The sequence below is a fragment of the Microcaecilia unicolor genome, chromosome 2, assembly GCF_901765095.1.
Source record: "Microcaecilia unicolor chromosome 2, aMicUni1.1, whole genome shotgun sequence".
NCBI classification, from domain to species: domain Eukaryota; kingdom Metazoa; phylum Chordata; class Amphibia; order Gymnophiona; family Siphonopidae; genus Microcaecilia; species Microcaecilia unicolor.
Genome location: NC_044032.1, coordinates 504,509,156 through 504,526,695, shown reverse-complemented (window position 1 = coordinate 504,526,695; position 17,540 = coordinate 504,509,156). Strand labels below are relative to the sequence as shown.

Below are 17,540 nucleotides of genomic sequence, written 5' to 3'. Positions count from 1 at the left end.
TTATGCAGGTACATATATTTCAAACAAAGATAAATCCAAGAATAGGGAGACAAAAAAAAAAAAAATTTTGCCCACTAGCTTCCCTATGCAAATATCATTGACTGTTGAGTCACATTAAAACATCAAAAATGTAAACACCACTCTGAGGGGCATTTTTGATATGATGTCTAAGTCCGAATTGAGACGTTTTCCCAAAAATGTCTCAAAAAAACATGTAGCTCACAGCCATAACCGAACCAGAAAAACATCTACATTTCTGGTTCAATTATGGTTTGAGCTACATTTTCATGCTCAACAAGTCCATGTGTAAATACCATTTTTTTTTTTTTTGGGGGGGGGGGGGGGGGGGGGGCAAGGGAAAATGTAGAAAAACAAGTCATAAGGACATCTGTCTGGCAGCAATCTTAGTAAACTGGCCAAACACACATCCCAGCAGAGCAGAGGGTAGCCTAGTGCTCAGTGCAGTGGATTTCAAATAAAGGGACCCTGGTACAAATCCCACCTAAACCCCTTCATATTGTATGATGAGCCCTCCAAGAACATAAAACTTACTGTACCTAAAGGTCCACTACTATAATAGCCCACAGGCTTCCAGGTTACTTATATATTTAGGTAGAGGAAGTATTTCTATGTTCCAGGAAGGCTCACATAATTGTACTGACATTTAAGAGTTAAAGTGGGAATTGAACCTGGGTCCTGTTCACTGCACTAACCACTAGGCTACTCCATCCACTTGCTTGCTGCTTTCTTAGGAATGGACATAATATCTGGAGCTCTGAGAGTCTGGTATCTATTGTCACTGTCATATCTTTGAGGAGTGGGAGGAGGTCCGTGACCACTGAGGGATTAAGAGGAGATCATGTTTTAATCCCTCCAGTGGTCAGCTGGTCAGTTAGGGCATCTTTTTCTGACTTACTCATGATTGAAATAGATCTAGATAAAAATGTACTTTTTTTGCCCTGCTCAAAACATGCCTCCAACACACCTCCTTGCTATCTGGACAAACTCAGTGAAAAGGGTCCCAATTCTGCCTTTTCAAAAATCACGATTTAGACATTTTGGTGAGAAAAATGTCCATCTGCCTCTTTGTGCTGTTTCTGAGACGTTTTTCTCTTTAAAAAACGAGTGCTTTTGTGTTAATAAAGTAAAATGTAAGCAATAAGTTAACTAGTCAGTATGGAAGCCGTAAGGCACAATCCCCCCGCAGAACTAGCTTGACAGGTCTGGGCTGTCAAAAAAAAAAAAGCCTGGACCTGTCAAACAGACCAGGCTGGAGGTTCCCTCTACCCCCCCCCCCCCCCCAGACAAGTTTCCCTGGTGGCCCAGTGGCCAACCCTACCCCCAACCCACCCTGGTGGTCTAGTGCCCCCCGTATCTTTAGAAACGGAGGAGGTAGTAGCACCCTGAGTCCGGGTGGGGGTGGGGGGCCTGTAAGCATGCAAATGCATACTGGCAGGGCTCCTAATTCCTCCCTAATGCTCTGCAAACCCTGTTTCAAGTGCTCGCTGGCTCTGATCATGGGGCAGGAGCAAAAACGGACGCTAACTCGGCACTAACAGCCTCTAGCACCCGTGTTTGCTTCTAATCATCAGGACCTCAGTTTATAAGAGCAGAAGTAAATGAATAGCTTTAATGTTGGGCATGCAATGATTTCTGTATATTGCCAGGCTCCCATAACATGTGCTGTGTGATGCAATTAAGTGCAAAAGAATTTTCAAATTTATTAAGGGTTGAAAGCTCAGTGTTTATAATGCAGTGATAGTATTATAATGGTCTCAAATAAATACAAAACAAATGACAGCACAATAGGTTATCTCCCCATCATCTCATTAGTAAAATTCATAAAAGGACTTATCTGAATCAAGGCTGCCCAATGCCCATATGCAGAAAGGTCCAACAGAGTTCCATTACATAAAATGAAATCCATCTTTGGGAACCCCAATCTACAGGAAGTATTCAGTGAAGTGGATCCTGTGTGCTTAAACAAAGATGACAGACCAAAACGAGGACGCAACTATCAAAACATCTTCACAAAATAGTGTTCCATTCAATATCATCGAGACTTTATTTTTTTTTTAAACAGCCTGCAACTTTCAAATCCAGAATTGTTCAGAGTTGCAGGCAAAGCAGTCTGTCACCTCAAATGATCTCAGGAATCTGTTCAATAACAAGCCTTTTAAGTCAGAAAGACATGATCAAGTGCAGTGCAATGCAATGCGGACCCACTGGAGAAATTTAGCAAGTGTTCAAACAACTCTGATGTTCCAACAGATGTATTCCAACAGCACGAGTCCCACATAAATCTTAGGACACAGGCGGATTCATATGTGGTCACCGAGTGTATCTGTATGTCTTTCATGTGATGAGGTTTGTCCATTTAATACAAGACAACAAGGTGTTACACATATGCAGTGACCAAGGGGCCATGTTTTCCTAAAGTAGAATAACACTAGGAGTAGACATAAAATAAGAATGTACTATCATATCCAATAGAATTTTTGGTCAGGTGTATACAATATAAGGTCCCTGTTTAAAAATGTGATGTAGTTCCAAGATGTGTCAGTACTCCTGTATGCTCCCAGCTACATCGGGGAGCTTGTTGGAATCTTAAGAACACACACTTGTTTCTCCAAGGGTTCCGGTGTTTGTTCCTGTAACAGGTAAGGATTGGCATAAAGGGCTCATAAAAACACTTGTTTGAGGACCTTGTATGGACAACCCCTTCTAAAAAAAAAAAATGCTGCTTAAGGATACAAGCCTGTTTCTTATAGTCCAAATCAGTGGAACATATGCAATGGATGCATAGAAACTGGCCGATAGGCAAACCTTGACTTAATCAGAAAGGATGACAACTGTCATACTGCAGTAATTGATGTTCTCAATAAATTTCCTGTAAACTGTAGTTTCCGGTATCTGTCCATTTCTAGCCATTTTTACATTAAATAAAGAAATAACATGTCTGCTCATGGTCATACAAAAACACAGATGAGGATCCAATGAATTGAGCCAATCCAAGACGGCAATCAAAGATGATTCTGTATGTGTCCAAACAAAGGATACATCAATGAATCTCATCCAGACCTTAATATAAGAAAACCTTAGAGAACTGTATAAATCTTCCTCAAATTTTGACACATACAAGTTAGCAACTCGGTGTGATAGGGCACCTGTGTCTCAAGATTTATATGGGTCAACCACTCGTGCTGTCAGAGTATGTCTGTTGGAACTTCAGAGCTTTCTGAACACTCACTCTTGTTTCTCCCATGGTGCTGCATTGCATGTGATCACATCTTTTCTGACTTAAAATAGCTCACTATTGAACAGATTCCTAAGACTTTGAGGTTGCAGATTGTTTCGCCTGCAACTCTGTAAACAATTCTGGATTTTCAAGTTGCAGGCTCTTAAACTGCAAGGTCTCATTGATGCTATTGAATGGAAAACTACTTTGTGAAGATCAACATTTTTTGCTGTTTTGATAAAGCTTGGTTTGATGACATCACTAAACTCATCTCTTTTTCCAAAGGAAGTAGAGTCGATGTCCTCGCTTGGTCTGCCATCTTTAAGCGCACAAAATCTATTTCACTGAATACTGCCTGCAAATTGAACATTGAGTGCCCAACATTGAGGATCTATCCACTTACTTCTTTTCTTATACGCTGAGGGCTTCCATATTCAATATTTAACACACTGCTTACATTTTAATTTATTAACATGGAATGTTGTGTTATTTACATTTTTGATGTTTGTTTGAATCTGTCTCAACACTCAGCAATATTTCTACAGGGAAGCTAGTTTTTTGGGCAACAAAATTCAATGCAAAAGAACCATGAAAGTGGAAAGAACACCAATGTCCCACAGGAAGTCACAGGAAAAGAAGGCGAGTGGAAACAGAATTAGGCTCTTCGAAAACAGACCAAAGACGCTCAATGTAGATAGTAAATTTTAATAATACCATGTTTCAGCACCAGAAGTGCCTTCTTCAGGAGTCTTAGTAAATGTATCTAACAATCCTTATTGTTATGTCTTCAAAAATGAATCTTTAAAAATGAAGTTGTGGTCTCTATAAAGACCATTGATAGGTGTTGCAAGTGATGTCCCTTCTAGACAACACCAAGAGGACTACCTTCTTCCCTACTGTTGCTGGCAGCCCCATGCCAGCATCGCAGCTGATGTTGCCATCACCCTCTACCTTCTGTGGAGTATGCAGACCTATTTTAACACAGGCTGATGAGGTGGTTTAGTTCTAGCCTGCTCAGGTCATGACCTCAAATTTGGGTTTTGGGGTTGCAACCTACAGTTATCTTCAATTCCTCACAACTAAGGATTCTAATGAGGTCATTCCATATATATATATTTATGTATTTTTAATAATTCTTCCCACCCCAATGGAAGTTGGAAAGAATTACACAAAAAAATGGTTGAGAAAGTCTGTCTGGGGGTAAAATAACTTGGGATGTACTGAATATTTGTATCAATTTCGCCCTGAATAGTGTCCCAAATACATTATTTGTATTCAGCCAAATAGTGGTTTAAATTTGAATAAGATTAATCCGGGGCTCTACTGTGCCAAATTCTCCTGAAATAAACACCATCTCTGATTTCACGTTGCTTCTTTTATTATTTGCTATGTTATAGCTCAATGCGGTACAGCTCTAAAAAATAACTCTCAAAAATTTAACAGAATGGGATGAAACTTGACATGAGGGAAAAAAAAGACGTCAAGTTGCCTACTAAAAGTGATCATAACATTATCAAATTTAAGTTAATAACTGGAGTGAAGACACTAAGGAAATCTGTGTCAGCAGTTAGCCCAACTATGATAGAATGAGGAAAATGATTTAAAAATAAAGCTAAAAGCACCAGTCCCAGTACAGACATCTTTTAAAAGGTGCTGCTGCAAACTTTAGGAGTTCAAAGCAGGTATGGACACCGTCTTGGAAACCCATGCCACATGTGTATTCCATGTGTCAAAAAAATGGAAGGCAGGCCAAATAGCTGGCAGCGCTAAAAGCTAAAGTGAACAAGGCTATTAGAATTAAAAGAATATGTTTTAAAAATGGAAAAAAGATCCTGATGAAAGAAAAAAAAACCCCCAGCAGCATAAGCACTTGCAAGTTAAATAGAAAGCACTGATAAAGAAGGCTAAGAGAGAATTTGAAAAGAAGCTTGCCGTATAGGCAAAAACTCATTTTTCGGATACATTAGAAGCAGAAAGCCTCAACTGGACCATTAGATCATAAGGGAAGAAAAAGAGCCATGTAATGCCAATTAAAAAAAAAAAAAAAAAAGGTGATCCAGGAAACTACAAGACTGGCAAAGCCTGATGTCAGTGCCAGGCAAAATAACTGGAACTATTATTAACAACAACATTAATGAACACAGACAAATCATGGTTTAATGGGACACAATCTCAGCCGAGTGAATCTTGCCTCACCAATTTCCTATATATTCTTTGACGGCATGAATAAATGTGAGCCAGTTAGTGTAGTGTACCCAGATTTTCAGAAAGCTTTGTACAAATATTCTCATGACAGACTCCTGAAAAAATTAAAAAGCTATGACATAGGAAGCAATGTTCTGATGTAGACTGGTAACAGGTTGAAAAAAAAAAAGAAAAGAAAACAGAATTGGGTTAAATACAATGCCGTTGACTGTTTGTTGAAGATTTGATGTATGCTTTTGTAAATTACTGTAAGCCACATTGGGCTGCCCTTGGGTGGGAAAATGTGGGGTATAAATGCTGTAAATGCTATAAATAAATAAATAAATAAATGGTCAGCCCTCTCAATAGAGGAAGGTAAACAGTGAAGTGCCACAAGGTCTGTACTGGGACTGGCGTTTTTTAAAATATTTATAAATGATTTGGAAATGGGAACAATGAGTGAGGTGAACAAATTTGCAGATGATACAACTATTTAAAAGTTGTTAAATCGCTTGCAGACTGCGAGAAATTCAGGACGACCTTGGGATACTGGAAGACTGACCATCCAAATGACAAATGAATTTAATGTGGATAAGTGCAAAGTGATACACAACTGGGAAGAATAGCCCAAATTACAGCTACATGATACTAGTTTCCACATTAGGGGTCAACACCACGGAAACAGATCTAGGTGTCACTGTGGACAATACATTGAAATTTCAGTGTGTGGTGGCAGCCAAAAAAGTAAACAGAATGTTAGGAATTATTAGATTAAGAAATGAAGAATAAAAGAAAGGTATCATAAGACCTTTGTACTGCTTTATGGTGTCACTGCACCTCGACTGTTGTGTGCCATTCTGGTTGTTCTATCTGTGGTAGCATGGCTTATTTTATGTAGATCAGTGAATCCCAAACCTTATCATGGAGGAACCCCAGCCAGTCAGGTTTTCAGGATATCCACAATGAACATTCATGAAATATCTGATTACATTGCCACCACTGCATGCAAAATCCCTTTCATAAATATTCATTGTGGATATCCTTAAAAATGTTTGGGGTGCCTCCAGGATCAGGTTTGGGAACTACTGATGTAGATTAAGATTTAGCTGTGTTTTGTTTATAACTTGTGCTAAAATGCAGACCATCCTACGTAGTTCACAATTTTTTCTCAGTACTTATGCACTATCAGAAATGGCTCTGGCAAATACTCTCCTGTTATCTTCTGAAAATAATCAGAATTCAAGGACCCTGTAATAGACTACTATAACAATCCTGAATTTAAGCAGCCTTAAATCATAATTCAGAAATGTTATCCGAAATCTGTAAATTATTTTAGAATCCATGAAAATGTAAAAGGCTCTATTATTTCAGGAAAATGTTGCCCATAAGATGTCTAGCGAGGTAACTATAGTTACTGAAGTTGTTTTATAACTGGCAAGTGTGTCTGATGTACCAGATAGCAACGACTTAATAAAGAAAATACTGCCTCTATTTTCATTCATCAGCAACTGTATTTATAGGTCAGGACAGGCACTGACAATGCATCAAGTTTTTGAGAAGATAAGATCTTGTGACAAGCAGGGAACAACATTTTATTAGAGCTCCAAGTTCACAAAGCTGCCTATCCAGCTTATTTTCGAAGGAGATCGCCAGCCATCTTTCGACACAAATCGGGAGATGGCCGGCGATCTCCTGAACCTGGCCAAATCGGTATAATTGAAAGCCGATTTTGGCCGGCACCAACTGCTTTCCATCGCGGAGCCGGCCAAACTTCAAGGGGGCGTTACGGTGGGGTAGCGAAGGCGGGATGGGACGGGGGTGTGGGTTGAGATGGCCGGCCTCGCCCGATAATGGAAAAAAGAAAGCCGGCCCTGATGAACATTTCGCTGGCTTCACTTGGTCCCTTTTTTTTCAGGACCAAGCTTCAAAAAGGTGCCCCAACTGACCACCGGAGGGAATCGGGGATGACCTCCCCCTTACTCCCCCAGTGGTCACCAACCCCATCCCACCCTTAAAAAAAAATATATATATATTTTTTTTTTGCCAGCCTCTATGCCAGCTCAAATGTCATACCCAGCTCCCTGACAGCAGTGTGCAGGTCCCTGGAGCAGTATTTAGTGGGTGCAGTGCACTTCAGGCAGGTGGACCCAGGCCCATCCCCCCCCCCCACCTGTTACACTTGCGGTGGTAAATGTTAAGCCCTCCAAACCCCCCCCAAAACCCACTGTACCCACATGCAGGTGCCCCCCTTCATCCCTAATGGCTATGGTAGTGGTGTACAGTTGTGGGGAGTGGGTTTTGGGGGGCTCAGCACCCAAGGTAAAGGAGCTATGCACCTGGGAGCTATTTTTGAAGTCCACTGCAGTGCCCCCTAGGGTGCCTGGTTGGTGTCCTGGCATGTCAGGGGGGCCAGTGCACTACAAATGCTGGCTCCTCCCACGACCAAATGCCTTGGATTTGGCCGGGTCTGAGATCACCGGCATTAGTTTCTATTATCGGCGAAAACCGATGCCGGCCATCTCTGACATTTGGCCGGCCCCAACCGTATTATCGAAACGAAAGATGGCTGGCCATCTTTTTCGATAATACGGTTCGGGACTGCTCTTTGCGGCGCCGGCCAAATAGATGGCCGGCACCATTCGATTATGCCCCTCTATACCACCCCCATGAGTATACATGTAGTTTGAGAGTTTTGCTATACTGTATGTTCACTTACACAGTAGCAACATTTGCTGAAGACCCACTACAAGAGCCTTCATTCACATGTCAGAGCCTGTTGTTATTTCTCCCCTATTTCAATTTGGGCATAGTTATAACATTTGCTGCACAAAATTCTATCCAAGGGCTTCAAGAGCAATGCTGCAGATTTACTGCTTTGCTGTTGACCCTGATACATTAGATGGATTGCAAGGTGCTAAAAAGTGCGGATTACAATAAAATATGCAACTCTAGAAAGGGGGTGGGGAGGGATGCCAGCCTCCCACAATTCCATAGGAAAAGGTAGAAAATCCAGTCCTTGACATAGAATTCCCTACTCCCTGCAGAATCAGCCCAGGAAATCAGGTGCTGGATCAAATGCGAAACAGTGGTGGTATCTGCAGCTCCTCATTAGTCTTTCCTTCTCCCCACTCTGATCCAGGATTGGTGAACAGAAAAGGACAGTACTAACAAAATACTTTGAAGTGCTTCCTCTGCTGCCTAGGGCATCTAAACTGCATCGTTCAAAACATGACACTCCAGGCCCCGTGAGCAGGGGAAGGGAAAATGGCCCAAATTGATGCCACTTTTCTTCTAAGATCACCAAGTTTAAACTGGTGATGGAGATATGAAAGGGTAGAGGTAATCATGCAGTAGGGAGGCAAGAAAAAAAGGACTGAAGGAGGCTGAAGTTAGGAAAGTGAGTGAAGGAACAGGATATTTTTTTCTATTGATTTCAACCAATTAACTGCTTCTCTTGGGGTTTCAAGTCCAAGAATACTCATTTGTTCTGCTCCAGTCTTTACAGTTTGAGTGTTGGTGCAGCAGCATATTCAAAGAAGCATTCCTTGCTGCCCTGAACTGATTTTTACATTTACAGATTATACACTTTTTGTGAAAATTGTTGACTTTTTATTTTGAGGGCCCCCCCCTCCCGATTTTCCTTTGTTTTTGAGTCCTTCCCAAAGAAGCCCCTTACTAGCAAAGCATAGCACCATGTTGGAGTCATCATTCTTAGACCTTCGCTGAAGGGAGATGAACCTTACCCTTGATGAACCTTTGTAGTAATTATCGTCCACTTGCAAATATTCCTACTCTGTTTGTTTCACTTTGGTGAGGTATCTGGCAAGCACCCTAGGGTACTGAAAGAATTCAAACATGAAATTGCTGATCTGCTGTTAGTGACCTGTAACCTCTTGTTAAAAATCATCCATAAGAGGTGCTACGAGAAGATTCCCAGCGAGGGAGAGATCTTCACTGGTGAGAATTTTCTGGGAAATTGTTTTTAAACTTGGGAAAAGGTAGACTTGGAATTAAATAGGTAACCTCACAGACTATTTTTAGTTACTCTGCTCACTTAGCATTAGAGTTTAAGAAATAATTTTTCTTACCATATAAAGTCTCTGTTACAGTTCTATCAGCTAGCATTTAAGGGGGCTATTTTACAGTTACTATAGCAATATAGCAATATAAAGCTCGGCTATTAGGCACAGGAAGCCTCAATTATTCAAAGTTGTTAAATCACAAGAGGACTGTGAAAAATTGCAAGAGGACTTTATGCGACTGGCAGACTGGGCATCTAAATGGCAGATGACGTTTAATGTGAACAAATACAAAATATGAAAGTGCTAAACCTTTACGAGAAAAACTACATTGGCTCCCACTTAAAGAACACATCACGTTCAAGGTGTGCTCCCTAGTCCACAAAATCATTCACGGAGATGCACCAGCCTACATGTCAGATCTGGTAGACCCAGGAATGCCAAAAGATCATCCCGTACATTCCTGAATCTGCACTTCCCTAACTGCAAAGGTCTGAAATACAAACTAACGCATGCGTCAAACTTTACCTACTTGAGCACACAGCTATGGAACGTATTGCCGCACAACATAAAAATGAATTACGAATGAATGAACTTCCGCAAACTACTGAAGACCCATCTCTTTAACAAGGCATACCACAAGGATCAACCAATGTGAATATACACAACTCCTCCACATACAGTCAGAACTGTCTTACAATTTCTGCTTGTTATACTACTATCAAGTCTTATCATTATCATGTTGCCCAAGATCCTTCTGCAACACTATGTGTCTATTTTCTAATATATTTCCACTATTCATGATTATTGTAAGCCACAGGCACAGGCAGCTCCTTGTGACTCTGGGCAAGTCACTTAACCCTCCATTGCCCCATGTAAGCCACATTGAGCCTGCCATGAGTGGGAAAGCGCGGGGTACAAATGTAATTAAAAAAAAACAAAAAAAAAAAACATTGAGCCTGCAAAGAGGTGGGAAAATGTGGTGTACAAATGCAATAAATAAATAAATAAATAAAGTGATGCATGTGGGAAAGAGGAACTGAAACTATAACTATGTGATGCAAGATTCCACAATAGGAGTCACCGCCCAGGAAAAGGATCTAGGTGTCATTGTTGTTGATACATTGAAACCCTCTGATCAGTGTGTAGCTGTGGCTTGAAAAGCAAATAGAATGTTAGGAATTATTAGGAAAGTAATGGAAAACAAAAATGAGAATATTATAATACTTTTGTATTGCTCTGTGGTGCAACAGCACCTCGAATACTGTGTGCAATTTTGGCCACCGCATTATCAAAACAAGGTATAGGGGAATTAGAAAACGTACGAAAAAGTGACAAAAATGATAAAAGGGATGGAACAACTTCCCTATGCTAAAGCGGTTAAGGCTCTTCAGCTTGAAGAGATGCCAGATGGGAGACATGATAGAGGTCTATGAGAGTGGAGCAGGTAGATGTGAATTGCTGGTTTACTCTTTCCAAAAATACTAGAACTAGGGGGCATGCAATGAAGATACTAAACAGCAAATTTAAAACAAACCAGAGAAAATATTTCTTCACTCAATGTGTAATTAAACTCTAAAATTCATTGCCAGAGAATGTGGTTAAACGTAGTCTATTGGGACAGAGTCAGCATGGATTCTGCCAAGGGAAGCCTTGCCTCACCAATCTGCTTCATTTCTTTGAAGGTGTGAATAAACATGTAGTGTATCTAGATTTTCTGAAAGCTTTTGACAAAGTTCCTCATGAGACACTCCTGAAAAAATTAGAGTCGTGGGATAGGAGGCAATGTTCTGTTGTGGATTAGGAATTGGTCAGTGGACAGAAAACAGAGGGTAGGTTTAAATGGCCATTTTTCTCAACAGAGGAGGGTGAGTAGTGGAGTGCCGCATGGATCTGTACTGGGAAGCTATTTAAGGTAAAATTATGTATCATACCTGATAATTTTCTTTCCATTAATCATAGCTGATCAATCCATACACTGGTGGGTTGTGTCCATCTACCAGCAGGTGGAGATAGAGAGCAAACTTTTGCCTCCCTATATGTGGTCATGTGCTGCCGGAAACTCCTCAGTATGTCGATATCAAAGCTCCATCCGCAGGACTCAGCACTTAGAGAATTACACCCACGAAGGGACACTCTGCCCAGCTCACCACCGCCAAAACGGGGGAGGGGAATTAACCCAGCTCTTCCCCACACAAGTGGGGGAGGGGAATCCGTCCAGCTCATCCCCGCGGAGCGGGGGAGGGACACCACACCCGCCGATGCGGGGGGATCTGGCTTATCCTGCAACCGCAACCGCGGGAGGAGCTGACTGACCCTAACACCGCCGAAGCGGGAGGGGTACAAAGCTGCCCTACAGCCGCACGAAGCGGGAGGGAGTGCCGGCAGAATTTAAATCTCAATCCAGCCCGTAAAACGGAGGGGAGAGGAATGCAGCAGCTCACTGTAACACAAACTCGTCTCAACTCTTGAAGAATCCAAGTGAAAGAAGAACTTGAACACGAAGTCCTCCTGAAGTAACTGAAGGCTAAACTTGAACCTAAAATTCAACCAGAATATAAACAGTACAGATATCTGGGAGGGGCTATGGATTGATCAGCTATGATTAATGGAAAGAAAATTATCAGGTATGATACATAATTTTACCTTCCATATCATCAAGCTGATCAATCCATAGACTGGTGGGATGTACCGAAGCAGTACTCACCCAGGGCGGGACATAGAAATCCCTGACCGCAACACTGAAGCTCCAAACCGGGCCTCCGCCCGAGCAGCCACAGTCAAGCGGTAATGCCTGGCAAAGGTATGGGCCTTCCCTGCGGCCACCCAAGCCGCTGCAATGGCTTCCTTGCCCATCTTGCCACTGTAGGCTTAGAAGCCTGCAGACCCTTACGAGGACCTGTAAACAGGACAAACAGATGATCCGATTTCCGGAAATCATTGGTCACTTCCAAGTATCTGATGATGACTCGTCTCACATCCAGAAATTGAGAGCAGAGTATTCCTCTGGGTAGACCTCCCTACGAAAGGAAGGGAGACAGAGCTGCTGAATCACATGGAAGCGAAAAACAATCTTGGGCAGGAAGGAAGGCACTGTGCGAATAGTCACTCCTGCCTCAGTGAACTGCAGAAAAAACTCTCGACATGAGAGTGCCTGGAGCTCGGAAACTCTTCTGGCTGAAGTGATAGCCACCAAAAAGACTGCTTTCAACGTCAGGTCTTTCAGAGATGCCCTCGACAAGGGTTCAAAAGGCGGCTTCTGCAATGCTCTTAGCACCAGGTTGAGATTCCACGCAGGCACCACTGAGTGCAGAGGAGGGCGCAGGTGATTAACTCCCTTGAGAAAGCGCACCATATCTGGCTGCGAAGCCAGGGAAGCACCCTTCAGGCGGCCCCTGAAGCAAGCCAGAGCCGCTACCTGAACTTTCAGGGAACTGAGCGACAGGCCTATGTCCAGACCTTCTTGCAGGAACGCCAACACTGAAGAAATTGGAGCAGTGAAGGGAGAAAGTCAGCCTGCTTCACACCACGCTGCAAAGATACGCCAAACCCTGGCGTAAGCAGTAGAAGTAGAGCGCTTCCTCGCTCTCAGCATAGTGGCGATGACCTTGTCTGAGAAGCCCTTCTTTCTCAGACGCTGCCGCTCAATAGCCAGGCCGTAAGACCAAAGGGGGAGGGATCCTCCATCACCACGGGACCCTGATGAAACAGGCCCTGCTCCACTGGCAGCCGCAGAGGATCGCCGACTGAGAGCCTGATCAAGTCTGCATACCAGGGACGTCTGGGCCAATCCGGACCCACCAGGATTACCCTGCCGGGATGCTTTGCCACCAGGTCTAGCACCCTGCCCAACATGGGCCAGGGCGGGAACACATAGAGAAGCTCTTGTGTCGGCCACTGTTGAAGAAGAGCATCTACTCCCAGGGATCGAGGGTCCCGTCCTCTGCTGAAAAAGCGCGGCACTTGACAATTGGCCGATGACGCCATCAGATCTAGGCTCGGCTGGCCCCAGCGCTTCGTGATGCCCAAGAACGCCTGAGCAGATAGCTGCCACTCTCCGGGCTCCAAGGTATGGCGACTGAGAAAGTCCGCCTTGACATTCATGACTCCGGCAATGTGGGCTGCTGACAGCTGTTCCAGGTTCGCTTCCGCCCACTGGCATAGATTCATGGCCTCCTTGGCTAGAGGGGCGCTCTTGGTACCTCCCTGGCGGTTGACATAGGCCACAGCCGTGGCATTGTCCGACAGGACCCGTACAGGCTTCAACACCAGTACCGGGATGAACTCCAACAACACCAACCGAATGGCTCTGAGTTCCAGGAGGTTGATAGACCACTTGCCTCTGCAGGAGACCAGAGCCCCTGCGCTGTCCTTCCCAAGCAGTGGGCTCCCCAGCCCATCAAAGAGGCGTCTGTCGTGACGACAATCCACTCCGGGGTCACCAGAGGCATTCCTGCAGACAACTTGTCTGTCTGCGTCCACCAGCTCAGCGCCTTGCGCACTGCTGGGTCCAAGGGAAGGCGCACAGCATAATCCTCCGACATCGGAGTCCAGCGCAGCAGCAGAGATTGTTGTAGTGGTCTCATATGAGCCCTGGCCCAGGGCACTACTTCCATCGTGGCCGTCATAGAGCCCAACAGCTGCACGTAGTCCCAAGCCCGAATAGGAGAGGCTACTAGGAACTAGTCCACCTGAGCCTGAAAATTGACAAACCGATTGTCTGGCAGGAACACTCTGCCCACTTGGGTGTCGAATCGAACTCCCAGATACTCCAGGGACTAAGTCGGGCGCAGCTGGCTTTACTCCCAGTTGATGATCCACCCCAGGGAGCTCAAAAGAGCAACCACCCGGTTCACAGCTTTGCCGCACTCTGCATAAGAGGGGGCTTGGATCAACCAGTCGTCCAGATAAGGATGGACTTGAACTCCTTCCTTCCTCAGGAAGGCCGCGATGACCACCATTACTTTGGAGAAGGTCCGCGGAGCAGTAGCCAACCCGAACGGGAGGGCTCTGAACTGGAAGTGTCGGCCCAGTACTGCAAAACGCAGAAAGCGTTGATGAGGAGGCCAGATGGGAATATGCAAGTACGCTTCCTTGATGTCCAAGGATGCCAGGAACTCTCCTGCCTTCACTGCCGCTATAACAGAGCGGAGGGTCTCCATGCGAAAGTGCCGAACTTTCAAGGCCCAATTGACCCCTTTGAGGTCGAGGATAGGCCGTACAGAACCTCCTTTCTTTGGTATCACAAAGAAAAAGGAGTAACATCCCTTGCCAAGCTGATTTTCTGGCACCGGAACGACCGCCCCCAGGCGGATCAGATTGTTCAAGGTCTGCTGCACTACCACAGCTTTGACCGGAGACTTGCAGGGAGAAAGTACAAACCCGTCTTTTAAGGGTCGGCAGAACTCTAGCTTGTAGCCGTCTCTGATGACTTCCAGCACCCAAGCGTCTGAAGTTATTGTGGTCCACTCGCCCATAAACGAGGACAGCCGTCCTCCAATCTGCACTGGGGCGTGGACCAAGGCCCCGTCATTGGGTACGAGACCCTGGGGGAGGACCGGAGGGAGCACCTCCGGGACGGCGGTCTCTGCGAAAGGAATGCTGCTTGGGGGAGAAGTTCCTCTTGAAGGAAGAGGGGGCAGAGGAGCCCGACCTGCCCGGGCGGTACCGACGGGCTTCCTGAAACCGTCCTCTGGAGGTACCAGGGCGAGTACTAGCCCGAACCCTGACCTCTGGTAACTTCTTGCCCTTAGACGTGCCGAGATCGGTCACGATTTTGTCCAGCTCGACCCCAAAGAGCAGCTTGCCTTTAAAAGGCAATCTAGCCAGGCGGGATTTAGAGGCGTGGTCAGCAAACCAATGTTTCAGCCAAAGCCACCGCCGCGCAGAGATTGTCTGAGCCATGCCTTTCGCTGAGGCCCTCAAGACATCATACAGCAAGTCTGCCAAATAGGCTAAGCCCGATTCCAGGGCCGGCCAATCAGCCCTCAAGGAAAGATCCGAGGGGGAAAGCCCGCTGCACCATAGTCAGGCACGCCCTGGCCACATAGGAGCCGCAAATTGAGGCCTGCAAACTTAAAGCAGCTGCCTCAAAGGACGACCTTAAGGCCGCCTCCAATCTTCTGTCTTGGGCGTCCTTTAGGGCCGTGCCACCTTCCACCAGCAACGCCGTTTTCTTAGTCACCGCAGTGATTAAAGAATCCACGGTAGGCCACAGATAGGCCTCACGTTCACTTTCAGTCAAAGGATAGAGGCGGGACATAGCCCTAGCCACTTTAAGGCTCGCTTCCGGGACATCCCATTGAGCCGCAATTAAGGTGTGCATGGCATCATGCACGTGGAAGGTTCTAGGCGGGCGCTTCGTCCCCAGCATAATGGCAGAGCCAACAGGGGCTGAGGGAGAGACGTCCTCCGGAGAGGAAATCTTCAAAGTGTCCATGGCCTGTACCAACAGGTTGGACAAATCCTCTGAGCTAAAAAGCCGCGCTGCAGAGGGGTCATCCGCTCCATCCGAGCGGGGATCCGTCTCCTCCAAGGAATCCGCAAAGGACCGTTGGGAGACCTCAGATACGCTGCCCTCATCTACATCGGAGGAGACAAAGTCCTCCAAGGCCTGGGAATCAACCTGAGGGCGTTTACCTCTGGGAACCTCAACCTCTTTACCAGACGAGGGAGCAGGGGCAGCGTTTTGCATAAGGAAGGCCTGATGCAGCAGCAAAACAAACTCGGGGGAAAACCCCCCAGACTGTGTACTTCCGCAGCCTGGGCAACAGCCCTAGACGCACCCTCAACCAGCGCTCGCAAGAGCGGGGGAGAGACATGCTGCGCATCCAAAATGGCGTCCGGCGCGACACTCCGCGAAGGAGCCGCGCGGGAAGAACGGCGCTTAACTTTAGCCGCTTTTGTGCCGTCGCCCAAATTAAGGGCGTTCATGGCATTAATGTCTCCAACCTCAAGGGCGGCCCAAGAAGAAGCCGTCCGAGCCGCGTGGCCGGCCAAGATGGCGGAGGCGAGGAGCGGGGGATGGGCGTTTATGGCGGGAAAAATCGCCACGCCGGAGGAAGGACCGGGACATTCATCGGCCATGAAACTGTCACCCAACAAGGGCGAATCAGGCTTTAAGACCCCCGCATCCCCTCTAGAAGCGCCCAAGCGATCCGGGGAGCGACTCTTTACGCCCTCGCCCTCCGACGCCATATGCCACGTGGAGATAAATCGGGGAACCCCCTGCCCGCTATAAAAAGGTAAAAATTACCTGCTGTCCGCTCCGAGCTGTAACGACCTGGTGTCCCAGTGAGTAGCTGCAATAAACGTTTAAATAAACGTCGAAATAAACGCCTTTAAGGACGTTGAAAATTTTTTTTTTTTTTTTTAAACGGAGCCAGCGGGAGGGGGGAGAAAAGGAGGGACCTGGCACCACCAGGTTTGCACTTGCTCAAAAGAGCCCTCAACCCCAGGCACTCAACAAAACCTAAAAATTAGGCTTGGAGGCCTAGCCAGAGCTGCTGCTGTGTGTGACCACCACCTGCTGAGATAGAGAACATACTGAGGAGTTTCCGGCAGCACATGACCACATATAGGGAGGCAAAAGTTTGCTCTCTATCTCCACCTGCTGGTAGATGGACACAACCCACCAGTCTATGGATTGATCAGCTTGATGATATGGAACATAATTTATAAAAATGATCTGGAAATTGGAACAAGTGAGGTGATTAAATTTGCAGATGACAGAAAGCTATTCAAAAGTGTTAAAACATACACGGACTGTGAAAAACTGGAGGAAGATCTTAGGAAGTTAGAAACTGGGCATTCAAACGACAGACTAAATTTAATGTGAACAAATGCAAAGTGATGCACATTGGGAAGAATAATCCAAAGCGTAGTTACTTAATGCTCAGGACCACCTTGGGAGTCAGCACTCAAGAAAAAGATCCAGGTGTCCATGTAGACAATACACTGAAATCTTCTGCACAGTGTGCAGCGCCAGTAGACAAAAAAATCACATAGGAGCCAGGAATTATTAGAAAAGGGATGATAAATAAGACCACAAATATTATAATGCCTCTGTTGTTCCATGGTGCTACCTCACTTTGAGTACT

The 17,540-nt window shown here is 45.4% G+C and overlaps 1 protein-coding gene across 1 annotated transcript in view; it reads right to left on the bottom strand.

The window, feature by feature from the left end:
* The window catches only part of STX18 (syntaxin 18), a 157,030-nt gene that overhangs the window by 5,794 nt on the left and 133,696 nt on the right, over nucleotides 1-17,540 (bottom strand). The window lies entirely within an intron of this gene.